Genomic DNA, 16,755 nt, shown 5'->3' with positions numbered 1-16,755 from the left:
ACCCGCACATGACCCCACACAAATAGAACACTACAGGCCAGTCTCTCTCAACCCATTCATGGCAAAAACGCTTGAAAGGGCAGTTTTCAATCAAATCTCTCACAGAACAAACTGCTGGATCAGTCAGGCTTCAAATGTGGACACTCCACCAAGACTGCCCTGCTGTGTGTCACTAAGTCTCTGAGACAGGCGAAAGCTGAATCCAGATCATCCATACTGATTCTGCTGGACCTTTCTGCAGCCATTGACACAGTCAACCATCAGATTCTGCTCTCCACTCTCTCCTCGCTGGGTATTACAGGAACTGTGCTTGACTAGTTTAACTCCTATCTCTCAGGTAGGTCATTCAAGTTAGCCTGGAGAGGGGAGGTATCCAAGCTACATCAACTAATGGGGTACCTCAGAGTTCAGTACTTGGGCCACTTCTGTTCTCTATATACACAACATCACTGGAATCCATCATTCAGGCACATGGTTTCTCATACCACTGTTACGCCGATGACATACAACTCTACTTGTCTTTCCAGCCCAACGACACCACCGTGACTGCTCGAATCTCTGCCTGCCTGGCAGACATCTCAGCCTGAATGAAGGAACACCACCTGCAACTCAATCCAGCCAAAACTGAACTCCTAGTCTTTCCAGCCAACCCTGCGGTTGAACACAACATCACCTTAACATCTCAAAGACCACACGATCACGTAGATTTACACTCTACAACATCAGGAAGATGAGACCCTTCTTATCTGAACATGCCACACAACTGCTTGTTCAGTCACTTGTCATAACTAGACTGGACTACTGTAACTCTCTCATTGCAGATGTTACACCACTCCTTGTCTCTCTCCACTGGCTACCGGTTGATGCACGTATCAAATTCAAGGCTCTGATGCTAGCATACAGAACAGTCACTGGGTCTGCTCCAACATACCTAAAATCATTTCTGCAGAGCTACACACCCACTAGAAGCCTACATTCGGCTAAGGAACGTCGCCTTGTTGTACCAACACAAAGAGGCACCAAAACACTTTCTCACACTTTCAGCTTCATCATACCACTTTGGTGGAATGACCCCCCAATTCCATCCGTGAAGCAGACTCACTCTTTGTCTTCAAAATACTACTCAAAACACATCTTTTCCAAGAGCACTTAATTTGCACTCGTATATGTTTTGAATAGTGGGCAGTGGTGGCTCAGTGGTTGAGGCTCAAGGTTACTGACCAGAAGGTTGCCACTGTTGGGCCCTTGAGCAAGGCACTTAACTCCAGGTTGCTCCGGGGGGATTGTCCCTGTAATAAGTGCACTGTAAGTCGCTTTGGATAAAAGCGTCTGCCAAATACATAAATGTAAATGTACTACTCTGATGATAGTGAAACTTTGTAGTATGGCACTTTTGTACCACTGTCTCCTTAAGATGATTCGCTTATGTTTTCCTCTTTTGTATGTCGCTTTGGATAAAAGCATCTGCCAAACGAATAAATGTAAATGTAAATGTAGAAGACTCAGGGGTGCAGACCTTATGGGATGAATTGCATTGAAAAAGACACTTTTGAAACAGAAAAAACAAAAGAAAAGATTCGAGTGGGCAAAGAAACACAGACATTGGACAACAGATAATTGGAAAAGAGTGTTATGGATCTTAAACCCATTGAGATTTTGTGGGATCAGCTAGACTGTAAGGTGTGTGAGAAGTGCCCGACAAGACAGACACATCTATGGCAAGTGCTACAGGAAGTTTGGGGTGAAATGTCACCTGAGTATCTGGACAAACTGACTGTTAGAATAACAAGGATCTGTAAAGCTGCCATTGCTGCACGTGGAGGATTTTTTTTATGAGAACCCTTTGAAGTAGTTTAAGTATGTTTTTCAAAGTGTAATAGTAATTTTTCACATTATTAATGTCCTGACTATACATTGTGATCAGTTGAATGCCACTTTGGTGAATAAAAGTAACAATTTCTTACCATAAGAGCAAAATCTGTACATTATTCCACAGTTTTGGCTGCCAGTGTATACTGTGTGATACCTCAAATTATACGGCTTGTTGAAGAGAGTTGTGGAATAATTTTTTTAAGGAATCAGACTTTTCGCCTGCTGATGACAAAAAAAAATCCAATAAACTTCAAGCAAAGGAGGGACCCACCTAGCAACCTCCAAGACCACCCTAGCAACCTCACAACAATTTTCTAAAAACACTTAAAACTATAGAAGCCTATATCCACCACACTGAAAAATGTAAGTCATAATTATGAGATAAAAAGTCAAAATCATTAGATTCAAAGTAATTTTTTTGACATAAAAAGTTATAATTATGCAATTAAAAGTCAAAATAATTAGTCAATTATGAAATTAAGTTAAAATTATGAGATATTAAGACACATAAGTTATATTTATGAAATAGTAAGTGATTCACATGTTTATCACAATTAATGACTTCTCATAAATATTACTTTTTATTTCATATGACTTTTAATCTATGAATTATGAATTGCTTACCATGGTCTGTTTCAATACTCAATTCTGATTGGCTGTAATGCATGCGGTTCAAACCTTTGAATGCACAGGTAGTTCTGGTCCGTTTTAATCACCGTTCGATATTAATGCACTGTTTGTAACCATAGCAACATAACATTACAGGCCAAGCAGAGTGAGCTGTAGCAATTGAAAACATTTCCTAACCACTTTCATCATCATAGCTAATATAATGGAATTCAGCTTGTTTTTCCACGGAGGGTGAAAAAGGATATCAAGACCTATTAAATGTGTCTTTCATGCCTGGCAAGGTGATGCAAGACAATTTAAACGGTGATGTGTTGTGTATGTTATGTTGCTGTGCTGAAGTGCCGCTTATAGCCACTAGAGCCCCCAGCGCTCACACATCTCTGACTCAAACGCTGAAGGAGAAGTGCTGTTTGTTTGCATTTTGTGGTGAAGCGCTACTGTCCAAGGACAAATTGCGATTTCATTTTTAATTCATTCAGTCGTGCAGCCTTCATACAGTAAGTGCTACTGTCACTGCCACATTTGTAACATACATTTTTCCACATTAATGTACATTTTCTCTGGAGTTCCAACCCCTCTACGTTCTGTGGATAATATTATTTCTAGATTGTGCATTTAAATTCACAGTTTTGACCAAGCGTTTTGTCATATTACTTTTTCTCTGCGTCGGAATAGGCAGAGCTGTAGATCTAACGACCCTTAGATCAATTGTTACAATAATGACAGCTGTAACTAATCAATTCTGGTATAAGCAGGATAATCCACGGCTACGTGTGTGTTAAATGATTTTAAATGCACTTCGCGGAGGCAATCTTCTTCGTCGCCTTCACGTTGTGCATTTAAAAGTTTAATGCACATCTAGCCATGGATTATCCCTTATTTATCTAACAATTATTACTCAGCATCTGTTAATTATGACTACTATTTTGTAATATCTCATCATTTTTAACTTAAAAATCAATATATATATATATATATATATATATATATATATATATATATATATATATATATATGACTTTGAATGTAAGCACTTTCTTGAATGTGGCAGAAATGGGCTTCCATACAAAAACAACTTAGAAACCACATACAGAAGCAAGGACCTGGCAACTACCCTCAACAACTTAGCAGCGTGGTGGAGTGTACTTCATGTTCAAGAACCACTAATCATTTTTCTCCATATTTCAAGTATTTCATGACATAATTATTAATTCATTTTAAATATTTCATTATTTGTCAAATATATAAATGAATAAAGATTCACTTTGCACCTCATTTATTTATTTGATCTCACACTCTATTTAATCTCAATTCCCTTTTATGTACTGATTGCAACATTTTCTGATGCATTTTATTATTTCATCATATATTAATTTATTTAATTTGGTCAGTTATATCGCTCCATAGTAAAGGCTTGGTGAGAGATGTCTGCTCCATTTTCCATTTCAGTTTCATGAAATCACAAAATAAATTTGGCACCTGAAAAAAATGTTCTCACCCAGAGTCTGCGTTCAGTGTTTGTCCATCGGTCATTCTGGTGGTGGACATGAAGTGTTTTGTTGATTTGATGGCAGCTGCTGCCGGGTGCTGAGTCTTTCCTACACAGCCACAATTCAGTGTGCAGCCTGCAGGGGGCAATAACGCTCCAGATCAGTGCTGTTGTGTCATTGTCCGTCGCTTTATCATGAGTTGCAGTCTCAGACACAGACAGTGACACATTGCAGCTTGAGACAACTGACAGAGACAGAGAAAGATACAGTAAAATGTATGTTGTCATCAGAGTCTCAAGACTCTTGAGACCATATATACGCAGTCTTGGTCTGGATTTGGGTCTCGGCTTATGGTTTTGGTCAAGACCTCAGTGTATTACCAGTGCCCTAAATGTGCTAATTATTTCAACCACAAGTTGGTGTGACATCTTCACCATTACGGAAAAGTAATTGTAAGTGCAAGAACTATGATCTAACAACACATAGTAATCATTAGCGATTTATGATATTAACTGCTGTGATGCCATGAATTTATTCATCACTTATCACAGAATAAATCACTTATGTTCAGCATGAACTCATTGACTGAGTTCGGCACTCTCTCAAAAACTCCCATTATTTACATTTACATGTATGCATTTGGCAGACGCTTTTATCCAAAGCGACTTACAGAGCACTTATTACAGGGACAATCCCCCCGGAGCAACCTGGAGTTAAGTGTCTTACTCAAGGACACAATGGTGGTGGCTGTGGGGATCGAACCAGCAACCTTCTGATTACCAGTTATGCGCTTTAGGCCACTATGCCACCACCACTCCAATGAAGCTGTCTACACTACACAATAGATTTCTTAATTAGCAGTTTCTACACCTTGTTGTTAAAAATGAGATCATTCATGAGAGTGCAGCTGAAGAACTCCTAAACGCCCGCGACTTAGGGATAGTCCCCCAAAAATGAAAAGTCTCTCATCATTTACTTATCCTCATGTCATCCCAGATGTGTATGACTTTCTTTCCTCTGCTGACCACAAACAAAGATTTTTGGAAGATTATTTCAGCTCTGTAGGTCACATATATCCATCAATAAAGTAATCCATATGAGTCCAGTGGATTAATTCATGTTTTCTGGAGTGAAATGCTAGGTGTGTGTAAGAAATAGATCAATATTTAAAACTTTTTTTACTATAAATGTTTGCTTCCGGCCAGCTCATTGACGAGGGTGGAGTCAAACTGCCTCTCGCATGACGTAAGCGCATAAGCCTCTGCATAGATATTCATACGTAGATACCTTATTAACATCTGTTCCTATGGACTGCAATACGGTTTCCACACAAAAGCAGTTTATCTGAGCAAAGAATTTGATCTGAGGCATATCCTCTATTTACTTGCATTCACACCAATTCAAACAGCTCCAAGATGGTGCCGCAGTTGACGTATCCAAAACAGCCAAATAAGGCATCTACACTGTAAAATGTAATAAGTTGTCTTTACTTAAATAAAAAATAAAACCAACTGCCTTAAAAAAAATCAAGTAAATATACTATGAATAGTGCACTTTCCTTGAGCCAAATATGTACCTATTCTGCCAATTTACTTAGATTTTTTTAAGACAATCAGTTTACATGCTTTTTAAAGCTACACTGTGTAACTTTTGGCCCTGTAGTGGTTTAAAAATAAAACCGCAAGCGTCTTGCAGTAGGACATTATGATGGTTGTGGGTCAGCTCTGCTCCTCTGTGTGGATGAATGTGGTGGAGGCACTGGTGTACACACGGATACAGGACATCTTATCAGAGCGAATGGACAAATAAATAATGAAAGAAAGGAAAAGACGGATATTTGAAAACATGTCATCTTATGCTGTTGTTTTGACTTATTGGAAACATTGATGTTTTGAAATAAATGACGTTACAAAAGATAGATAACGTTCATTAACATTAGGCACAACGATTGCGAGTCTGATAAGGTCAAATGTTGTAAATTATTTATAACTGCAGGATATTCTGGCCAAACAGACCAGGGTAGTTAATCATTTTTAGATTGTCATTGTTACCAACCAGTGGTCAACATCATTTCAAGACTCACATGTCCTTGGCAAGCCTAGAACTAAAGGATTTATTTATATAAATTACTGCTTTTATAAAGAAAAATACACACGTGTGCTATCAAGTGAAAAGTTCTGCACCGATTACAGTATAATTATTGTATTTCACTACACACACACACACACACACACACACACACACACACAGACGATTACACAACTACAACTATACATAAACCATATCAGTTAAATATTTTACCTGTTGAGTAAGAAAAAAAGTCACTTTTAAATCCTTTCAGATGTCGGAGTTGTCTCCACCTCTGAAAAGTCAAGCCAATGTTGATTCAGGTTTTATTATGGACTCTGTCGCTTTCCCTTGTTGCTTGTAGACTCTGTTCTGTTCGGAGTTTCTTTGTTTTTACCGCCGGTGATTCCCTGGATATTTGTTTTGAAATGGTCAATTTTTCTTGTTCATTGTGACAACAAACGTTCAGCTTCAGCAGCTCCCACACACGCGCTACAGCTGCCAGATCTTATTCTCTCTATGTACGGATATGACCCTCATGAATCTTTAGTTAAACTTAATATTTATAGTAATATTGTATGGATTACTTTCATGATGGCTATTTGAGCTTTTTGCAGCATCAAAAAATTTGGCACCCATTCACTTGAATTTTATGGACCTACAGAGCTGACATATTCTTCCAAAAGTCTTCGTTTGTGTTCAGCTGAAGAAAGACACGTCTGAGATGAGATGAGGGACTAAATTTACATTTTTGGGTGAACTATTCCTTTAAACTTAAACACATCTGATTGGCCATGCATTCATGCGCTAGACATACATATCTGTGATTTTGAAGAAAAAAGAACATTGTTATTTTGTTATAATAATAATGCATATGAAACAAAATTCTCAGTTAACCCGTGGTTTTAAGAAGTCCTACAAATCAATTCTTTCAAACTGTTCCTTTCAATTATCATATCAGATTTGTTGATATTTGAAGTAGATTCTTCAAATATAAATTCAGGTTCATTAAAATGTGAATTGTGCCTGATTCTTGGACCGACATGTTTTGGTCTTGGTCTTGAAGTGTCTAGTCTTTGTCTGGGTCTTAGAGGGTTTGGTATTGACTACACCTCTGGTTGGCATACTGGGTAGATAAAGTTGACAATGTTTGCAATGGTCACATTGATATCAGCATTTGTAATGACATTTGTGCATTTGTGCTTTTGATTTCCGAAAACATGTTTGCACAGTAATACACTTACAATGGTAGTCCATGGGACATGTGCACTTTGCATTATGTAAATAAAGAAAATGTTACTTGAGGTAAACCTTCCTTATAAAGTACAAGTGCTTTTCTAGGTGGATAAATGTATTGTTATGAGTTAGGCTTATATTGGGTTTATTGTCTAAAAAAAACAAAAAATCTGTATCAATGAATACATCTGTCCATCCGCCCATCTGTGTATCTATCTCTGCAAAATATACAGTATATGTTTTTTTTCTTTTCTTTGATTCTGGGATGAAATGTGACATGTTTATGTAAGCTTTACACATGAGGGAGTAAAACCATACCTGTTTCATTCAAAAATGGACAAAATTCTTTTCGAGGAAAGTCCCCCCAAATCTACAAAAAGGTAAAAAGCAAATATAAGTGTGTGTATCGCTAAAGAAAGTCAAAATGCTACCAGAATAACCTTTACTTGCTTCCTACTTTCTTGGCAGACACCTACATATTTTTATATAATATTACAAATATTGTATATGTAAAAATTACTTAAGTAGGCAAATGTATGGAAAAATAGACAATGTTACTGTCTATGTAGTATCAAATCTTTATGTTTGCATGCATGATTTTAAATTATTGATAGAGTACAAAATTTGTTGACCCTACCTCAAAGCACAGACAGGGGGCGACAGAGCCCAGAGAAATCTCAAACTCGTGCCTCGCATCATCCTTTACATGGAGGAAAAGACAGAAATAGAAGTTAATTGTCACACAATCATGTAGGAGAAATAACCAAATGTGTTAAGCTGTTTTGTTGACGTACCCATTCCACCTTTTCACAACCTCCTTCCTGTTCCAACTTCTGGCACGCCTGGAATTCTCGAAATCTCTCTTTATCTGCATCAGCCACATACAGTTTCACCACTCCTGTTAAATGGTCAGTTTTTCTGTGCAGATTGGGACCGACTGCAAAACAAATAACCAATCAGATGAGATCCCAGTGGCCCATTGAGGAGTATGATGGATTTTAGTCAAATAGATTATGAACTCCAGATCTAATAAAATATATGGGGAAATAATGTGAAATGGTTTGGCCAGTCCTTTAATACAGATGGTTGGGACTGTCAGTGAGGTCAACAATTTGAATCTTTATGGATATTTTCACAATCTGATCAGTTTGTCTCGTACAACCCAAAGGTATGTAGGTTTTGCTTTCATGTTTGATTGCATTTGTTACAATGACAAGTTTTCTCTCTCAAAAAAGGATAATTTTTTCTTAAAATAAATACATTTCGCTCTCAAAACAAATTTTTTTTCTCTTAAAGAGGCAACATAATTATTTTTTTTTATTTTTTTTATGTTTTGCTTGCTAGCTGACAATTAGAATGCAGTACCAACCTCGGCCACCAGGTGCCACTATCAGAAAGCATGACATTTTGCATGAAATTAAGCATGAAAACGCTGAAAACACAGCTAGTGTCATCAAAAAGGGGTAAAACATCTATCTAGCACATTTTTACATGGGCCAACAAATTAAAAAAGCACATTATCAATAGCAGCATCCATATTCCCGATGGTGAATGTCACAGCAACCAGAGAGAGCGAGAGAGAGATAAAAACATCTCGGGTTACGTATTGTAACCCTTGTTCCCTGAAAACAGCAGAACGAGATGCTGCGCTGAGAAAAGCGCTTTGGGAACAATCCTACATGTTTGTGACCAGTTGAAATATGTGTGTAACATGTCAATGAACATTGACCGGAAATTTATAGGCTCGGTTGGTGTAGTCATTGGATGCACCTGTGACCGGGATATAAATGGACACGCCACCATCGTGTCGTCAGATATGTTTTCTGAAGAGCAGTCCTGGGGCATCCCAGTGCGGCAAAGAAGCGCAGCATCTCGTTCTGCTTTTTTCAGGGAACAAGGGTTACGATATGTAACCAGAGACGTTCCCTTTACAAAAAGCTTCACTAGGATGCTACGCCGAGAAAAGCACTTTGGGAACGAGAATACCCACGCGGCCGCACTGAGCCTGTCCTGACCCCTACGGTTGTGAAGTGTGCTCACAAGAACGCGAGAGGTCTCAGACAAGAGCTTGAGATGTCGACTCAAGGACATAAGAGCCCGGAGTAGCATGAACATCCAAACTATGAGATCTGATGAATGTGTGTGGAGAGGACCAGCCTGCCACATCACAAACTTGCTGCAGATGGAACCCTCCAGCCAAGGCTTTAGAGGAGGCGACCCCTCTGGTGGAGTGAGCCCTGATACCTACTGGCGAAGCTTGACCGCGCCTCGTAGGCCAGGGAAATGGCATCCCTCACCCAGTGCGACATGGTCTGCTTAGTGGCGGCTGCCCATTGTTGCGGCCCCCATGGCAGACGAATAATTGCCCTGACTTACGCGACTGGCTAGAGCGGTGGACGTAAGTCTGAAGGGCACGGACTGGAAAAAGTCTGTGAAGACTTTCCTGCTCTGGCATTAAAAACGGCAGGGAGCAGAAACCTTCAAGAGTGACTGGATGTAATGTCAAAAAAGGCACCTTAGGAAGGTAGTCAGGATAAGGGTGCAAAATAGCTTTAGCCATACCTGGGGTAAATTCTAAACAGGCCGGCAAAACAGACAGAGCCTGTAGATCCCCAATTCTCTTTAGAGAGGTGATCGCCATAAGGCGACCATCTTGAGAGTCAGAAGTCTGTCAGACGCGGTAATTACTTTCTCAGTAAAAGGCAAGACCCTTGCTGGCGAACTCTGGCCAAGACTCCCAGGAGCAGAGAAACCGGGGGAAACGCGGTCATGTATTCTGGGCCATGTATGCGCCATCGCGTCCAGACCCGGGGGGCTGGGTGACTCCGAGATAAGTAGAGGGGACATTGCGCTGTCTCTAGAGAGGTGAAGCGGTCCACTTCTGCCCTGTAAAATCTCACCCAGATTTGTTGTAATACCTCGGGGTGGAGTTTCCACTCCCCCCGTCGGTATCTTTTGTCTGGACAGTAAATCTGCTCCCACATTTAGGCATCCAGGGATATAAATCGCCCTGAGTGACAGGAACTTGCCCTGGGCCCAAAGGAGAATCCAATGTGCCAGCAGATTCAGGTGGCGAGAATGTAGACCTCCTTGATGATTTATGTAGGAGACTGCTGCTTTGTTGTCCACCCGAACAAGGACATGGCAGCCTCCCAGATGTCGGAGGAAGTATTTCAGGGCCAGAAATACCGCCATCAGCTCGAGGCAGTTGATGTGCCAACCGAGCTGGTGACCCTCCCATTCCCCTTGGGCTGGACGACCACTCAAGACCAAACCCCAGCCCGTCAGAGAGGCGTCTACCGTTAGCATTCTGCGACGACATGGCACACCCAGAGTGGGACCGAAGGTAAGAAACCGGGGTCTGAACCACATAGAAAGGGAACAAAGTGCTCCGCACGTAACCCTTATTTGCCTTAGGGGACTGGCACTTGGATGAAATCCCCTGGCTTTTAGCCACAACTGAAATGGTCTCATATGGAATCACCATGGATGCAGATGCCATGAGACCTAGAATTCGTTGGTAATGGTGAACAGTTTTGCTCAGGGAGTTCTGAATGGATATGATATGAGCGGGAGACAACTGTGCCTGCATCGTGATCGAATTCCATATAACCCCAGATAGGTAATTCCCTGGGTAGGAGAAAGAACGCTCTTCTTGACGTTGAGTCTCAGACCCAGAGAACCCAAATGAGCTAAGACAATATCCCTGTGCTGAACTGCCAGTTCTTGAGACTGTGCTATGATCAGCCAGTCATCTATGTAATTCAGAATGCGGATGCCCTGGAGTCGCAAAGGAGCCAGTGCTGCATCCATGCATTTTGTGAATGTGCGGGGTGATAGGGCTAGGCCGAATGGAAGAACCCGATACTGGAAGGCTTCGTCCCCGAAAGCGAACCTCAAGAACTTCCTGTGCTGTGGCAGAATTCCAAAATGAAAATATGCGTCCATGAGATCGATCGTGATCAGCCAATCGTAATGTTGGATCCGAGACATGACTGTCTTGACAGTTAGCATCTTGAACTTGAACGCCCTGACCAAGCGGTTCAAGCCTCGAAGATCTAAAATCAGATGCAAACTTTCAGTAGGTCAGCCTGGTACGCCTTTAACACGGCCATGGTGCGCAGCGCAGCACCAGCCTGACCTGCAACTTGATAAGCCCTCCCCACTAGCATGGAGGTAGTCCTGCATGGCTTAGTGGGGAGAGCGTGTTTATTGAGTGATGATGCCGAACCCGGCGAGAGATAACCCGCAAGTGTCTCTTCGACCGGCGGCATCATAGAATACCCTTGCGCCTCAGCACCCACGATAGTCGAATATAACGAAGTCGAGGGCACGTAAACGCGAGAGGTATAATGCGTCCTCCACGAATGAGAAAGCTCGTCGTGGAGGTCATTAAAAAGGGAAGGGACTGATGAGTTTTTCCCATTCCCTGGCCACCAGACAGAAATCTGTCCTCTAATTTGGAGCGTTTGGGGGTCTCTTGATCGCGCGGCCAGTCTAACTGTAGTCTGGCCACCGCACGAGTAACCACATCGAGTAACTCCTCAGAAGATTTTGAGTCGTGTTTGGAGTGCTCAGATGTGGGTAACTCAAAGTCCGCAGACTCAAGAGAATCACGGTCCCTCTCATGAATTGAAGATTCGCCGGGCGTGCTTCAAGATCACAGGAAGGACCAGCCGGCTCTGGGGAGAGAGAGAGCGAAAGGGACGAACCCGTCTCTCATTCCTCAACCAGATCCATACAAGAGCCCCAGGAATGAAGTGTGGGTGCCAGTTCTCGGAAGTAAGCAAGGCGAGCGCGAAGCATTTTGACCGAAAGTAGGTCGCAATGTACGCAACCACCCTGCCCCAACGCGAGAGCAGCATGCTCTTCCCCCAAACAAACAAAACAAAACTGATGCATGTCCCTGACAGTCATAGAACGTTGACAGGGAAACACGCATCGTTTGCTTTGCTTCTCCGACATTTTTCCACCTTTTTCTTATATATATATGTATATATATATATATATATATATATATATATATATATATATATATATATATATATATATATATATATATATATATATATATATATATATATATATATATATATAGAAAGAGGAAAGGAGAAAAGGTTCACTGCGCACTGCCTAACAAATTCTAAATCCTAGCAGAGGAAAGAACGTTTCTGACAGGCTTGTGAGACACACACACAGAGATTGCTCTGAAGAAAAGGATGTGACGTCACGCTGGTAGCGCGTCCATTTATAGCCCGGTCACAGGTGCGTCCAATGATTAAACCAACCGAGGCTATACATTTCCGGTCAATGTTCATTGACGTGTTACACACGTATTTCAGTTGGTCACAAACATGTAGGATTGTTCCCAAAGCGCTTTCTCAGCGCAGCATCCTAGTGAAGCTTTTTGTAAAGGGAACATTTGTTATTTTTTCACAGTGCGGTTAAAGGCTTCCGTATTGAGAACTCTGGCATTATTTCCAACAACCTCACAAAAAACTCTAACTATAACCAGTACACAGACCATCTGTCGTTACTCACTATTTGGCATGTTTGACACATTATTTTTGAAAGGGACCTGAATGGAATGAGATTTCAAAGCTTCAGCAAACTTAAATGTTAACTTACCATTACAGAAGATGACATCTAAATTCTTGCAACACACTGAAAGAGGAAAATGTGTTAGTACAGTACTGTCCATCCTTTAAATAAATTCAGTTTTGTCACAAATAACAATGAATACAAAAGTGAAGGATGCCTATGTGTTTTAAAGCATGTTTACCTTCCTCTTTTGGAGGAATAATGACTTGTTTAGTAGATTTTGTGTATGAAGAAAAGACTACAACAGGACTGCCGAGATCTGCCTCCCTGATATCCACCAATAAAGATGTCTGCACCTACAACACATACACATTAACCAATCAGTTGATAAAATGTTTTTTTGTAAAATGAAAGAGATGCAAAAAAACTATTTTGTTGTCTGAACAAAACCTGGCCTACAGACAAAAAGAACCGAAGAAAGTCATACAGGTTTGGAACAACATGAGGGTGAGTAAATAATTACAGAATTGTTATTTTTGGATGTACTATAATTTTAAAAATTCAACCTGTGTTACCTGTAGTGTGGTGCTGTCTTTAAATAGTGAAGAAGGGAATATGAATTGCAGAATATATGAATCTGAGTGTGAAGGGCTTTTGTAGCACACTAAAGTGGAAACAGCAGTCATGTGATCTTGCTCTTTGTGATGAGCGTTTCCATGTATTTCCCCTGCATCTTCACCACTGGCATCACCTGGCAGTTCAACATCCACAGGTTGGCCAGCATCTAACACAGTATCAATGCACCACATCAATCTGTAATATATACTTGTCATCTCTTACAAACGGCACCTATTAACACTTTTTAAAGCTGCACTCAGTAATTTTTTCCTAAAATTTTTTAACTCATAAAGACATTAATTATAATTTTAAAACGTATATCTAAAATCATGAGCACTCACATTAAAATGAAGACTCCAGCCATGTCATTAATCTTATAAAAGTTTTATTCTACATGGAGAGGGTCTCCTCATGAGGGCTGCCATGTTAGAATCACATGACCAGCAGAATCCTATTCACTTAATCTCAGTAACCGTCCTGTTATTGGACACGTCACTCATTGATTAAAGTAATCATGGCTGACTGTGAATAATAAATTTCTACAATGGTATCAGAAACTGAAAACTATTGATTTTAAATGATGCTGCATCCACACCACTAGGTATCACTTCAAGTCCAAGATGACATAAGGACAAATGTTACTGAGTGCACATTTAATTTAACTAATATATTACCAGAGGTGGGACCAAGTCATTGTTTTCCAAGTCACAAGTAAGTCTCAAGTCATTGCATTTAAGTCCCGAGTCAAGTCCCAAGTCAACACAGGCAACTTTTAGCTTCAAGTCTTTAACAAGTCATTCATGCGCTTTGCCCAAAATAGTGTCAGAGTATTAATTACTATAGTCAATTTATATAAATTTGATCTAGAATGCTTTTAAAATATGTTCATCACTTTGCAATTTAACTTCATTTGAGATGAGGTATAGACCATTTTTCACTAAGCGCACCATCTATCTCAGTTCAATTTGTCTTCCTTAGGATGTGCTTGAAAGTTTCAAGTGTGACATAAACTTAATGAAAAGCAGTGACATTTTTTTTATCTCTTATTGGTAGAGTAAAAAAAAAGACAATCATTCTATAAAAATAGCACAACTGCTACACACTTTGCATGTGTGTGAGAGAGAATGTGTCAGTGAGTGTTTTTTATCTAACCCCTAGAACAATTATGTTATTGGTACCTCAAGGAAATAGATTAAGAAAAACATGGGAGAGAGGAAATATAGTTGCAGAACAAAGCAACTGTTACCACATTTTACAAGTATATGTTTGCGTGTGTGCAAGAGAAGGTGGAAACATGGATACAGAATAACCCAGAAAGACAGTCATATAAAACTGCTGCTGCTACATACCATACTTTAGATTTGAGAGAGGGAAAGAGAGTGTAAATGGGAGTCAGTGAGTGAATGTTTGAGTTATTGAGGGTAACTGTTCTTCTCTTTGGGCCCTATGATGGCACTTGCAAAAGATCAAATTGGACAAAAGTCTGTCAGTCATTTGTGCACGATGGGGCCGTAGAATGATTCTTCCATGGCTGAAAACACGCTCCACCGGAGCACTAGATGCAGGAACTGCCAAGACCCTGATGGCCACTCTAAATAGTGTAGGAAGTGTTTTCATGTTCATAGCCCAGAACAAGAGAGCATTCTGTCCTTCAGAAATGTCAAAGTAGTGACTTAGCTCTTGTGCTGGAGTGGTCCCAATGGACTTCCTTGGTCTCTTACGATACGCTGCAAACAGTCCCTCCTCAGTTTCAGGCTGCTGACCCTCTTGCTCAATCCATGAAGCAGCCCTTACATCCTCAACAGCATCTTGCAAGATCAACTCTGGGAAAGAATGAACACCGCAACAGGCAACTATTACTATTACAATGTTGCTAATGATACAGTAAGTTAAACTAAAAATATATTATAGTTTCAATTATTTCATGTGTGCCATGGGAGAAAAAATTATTAACCATGATAATATTTATTTACCCTTCACTCCTTGTGTAACCACTTCATTGACTTCAGGGTTGACAAGCACATGGTGCACCACCCAATGCAAAGAAACATTTGGATCCAAGACAGCTGCTTTGAGGTATACTGTGTCTGAAAAAGGCACAGTAGTCCCATCGTTTGTGCTTGCCATTTTCACATTGATGAAGATTCCAAGAAATCTTTTGTTCAGGGATGCCTGCAGACGTCTGACCAGGTTGCTTAGGAAACAGAATTGAGACTTCAGCTTCTCCAAGTGGTGATTCAGAGCAAGAACAGAGGGAACAACAGAGCTGATAATAACCATCCTCTCTCCTTTGGTCAAATCTGTTGCCTCTGCAAATGGCTTTAGGATGTCCACAAACTCCTTCAACTGATTCCACTCCCTTGTTGTGAACAACAGCTCTTTATGTCCAGACTTTTCCAGAACACAACTGACCTTTGGATGATCACATTAAATTTTCTGCCTGTACCTGTCTCAGTGTTGAGTTCCATCTTGTGTTAACAGCAGCTGCAATGCTCCTTTCACCAAATTCAGACTGAAAAACTTCTTTGAATGTTGTGCTTGTGTGACGCAATGAGCTGATTTTTGATAATTTTGAGAGAGAACGCGTCATCATATTTGTTTCTTTCAAGCCGTCCCCCACCACCAGTTGAAGAGTGTGGGCGAAACACTGAAGACACTGTTTTCTTGCCATAGCAGCATTCAGGGATTGCTGCTCCTCTTGGCTTAGATCATTCCAGAGCTGTGGATCATCAAGTTGGTCCTCATCATGCGTGTCTTGTTCTTGTTCAGTGGGGAAGCACACAGTGAAGGCTTTATTCATGTTGGTGGCATTATCACTAATAATATAGTCCAATTTATCTTTAATGTTAAAATCATCACAGATGGCCTCAAATTGCTCACGGATTCTTTCACCAGTGTGTGGGCCTTTGAAAAGGTTGCAGACCAGTAAATTAGAATTAAGCTTAATACTCTCATCAGTTGCCTCAATGAAGTGCAGTTACCCCCTCATTTTTCTGTCAGACCATATATCCACTGTGACAGATACATTTTTTGTGTTGCTTAATGCAGTTTTTAGCTTGTTGCATCGCTCCACAGTAAGATTTTCTACTTTTGAGGCCACTGTTCTGCGACACACTGGGGTGTACTTCTGGTCAACCACAGAGAGAAAGTGACGAAAACTCTTGTTTTCCACAATAGACAGAGGTAGATTGCAATCAATAATTAAGTCAGACACGATTGAATTGGTTATAACTTTCTGTTGTGGATGACTGGCACTGTACTGCCCAACATAGCGTTTCTAGGAATTGTGATATTGAAGGTT

General features: G+C 40.5%; 1 pseudogene; it reads right to left on the bottom strand.

Moving 5' to 3' along the window:
* Positions 1–16,755, bottom strand: part of LOC127621185 (uncharacterized) — a 37,839-nt pseudogene that overhangs the window by 5,405 nt on the left and 15,679 nt on the right.

Source organism: Xyrauchen texanus, chromosome 27 (genome assembly GCF_025860055.1).
Source record: "Xyrauchen texanus isolate HMW12.3.18 chromosome 27, RBS_HiC_50CHRs, whole genome shotgun sequence".
NCBI lineage: Eukaryota > Metazoa > Chordata > Actinopteri > Cypriniformes > Catostomidae > Xyrauchen > Xyrauchen texanus.
The sequence above is the reverse complement of the archived record's forward strand: the minus strand, read 5'-3'. Positions and strand labels throughout refer to the sequence as shown.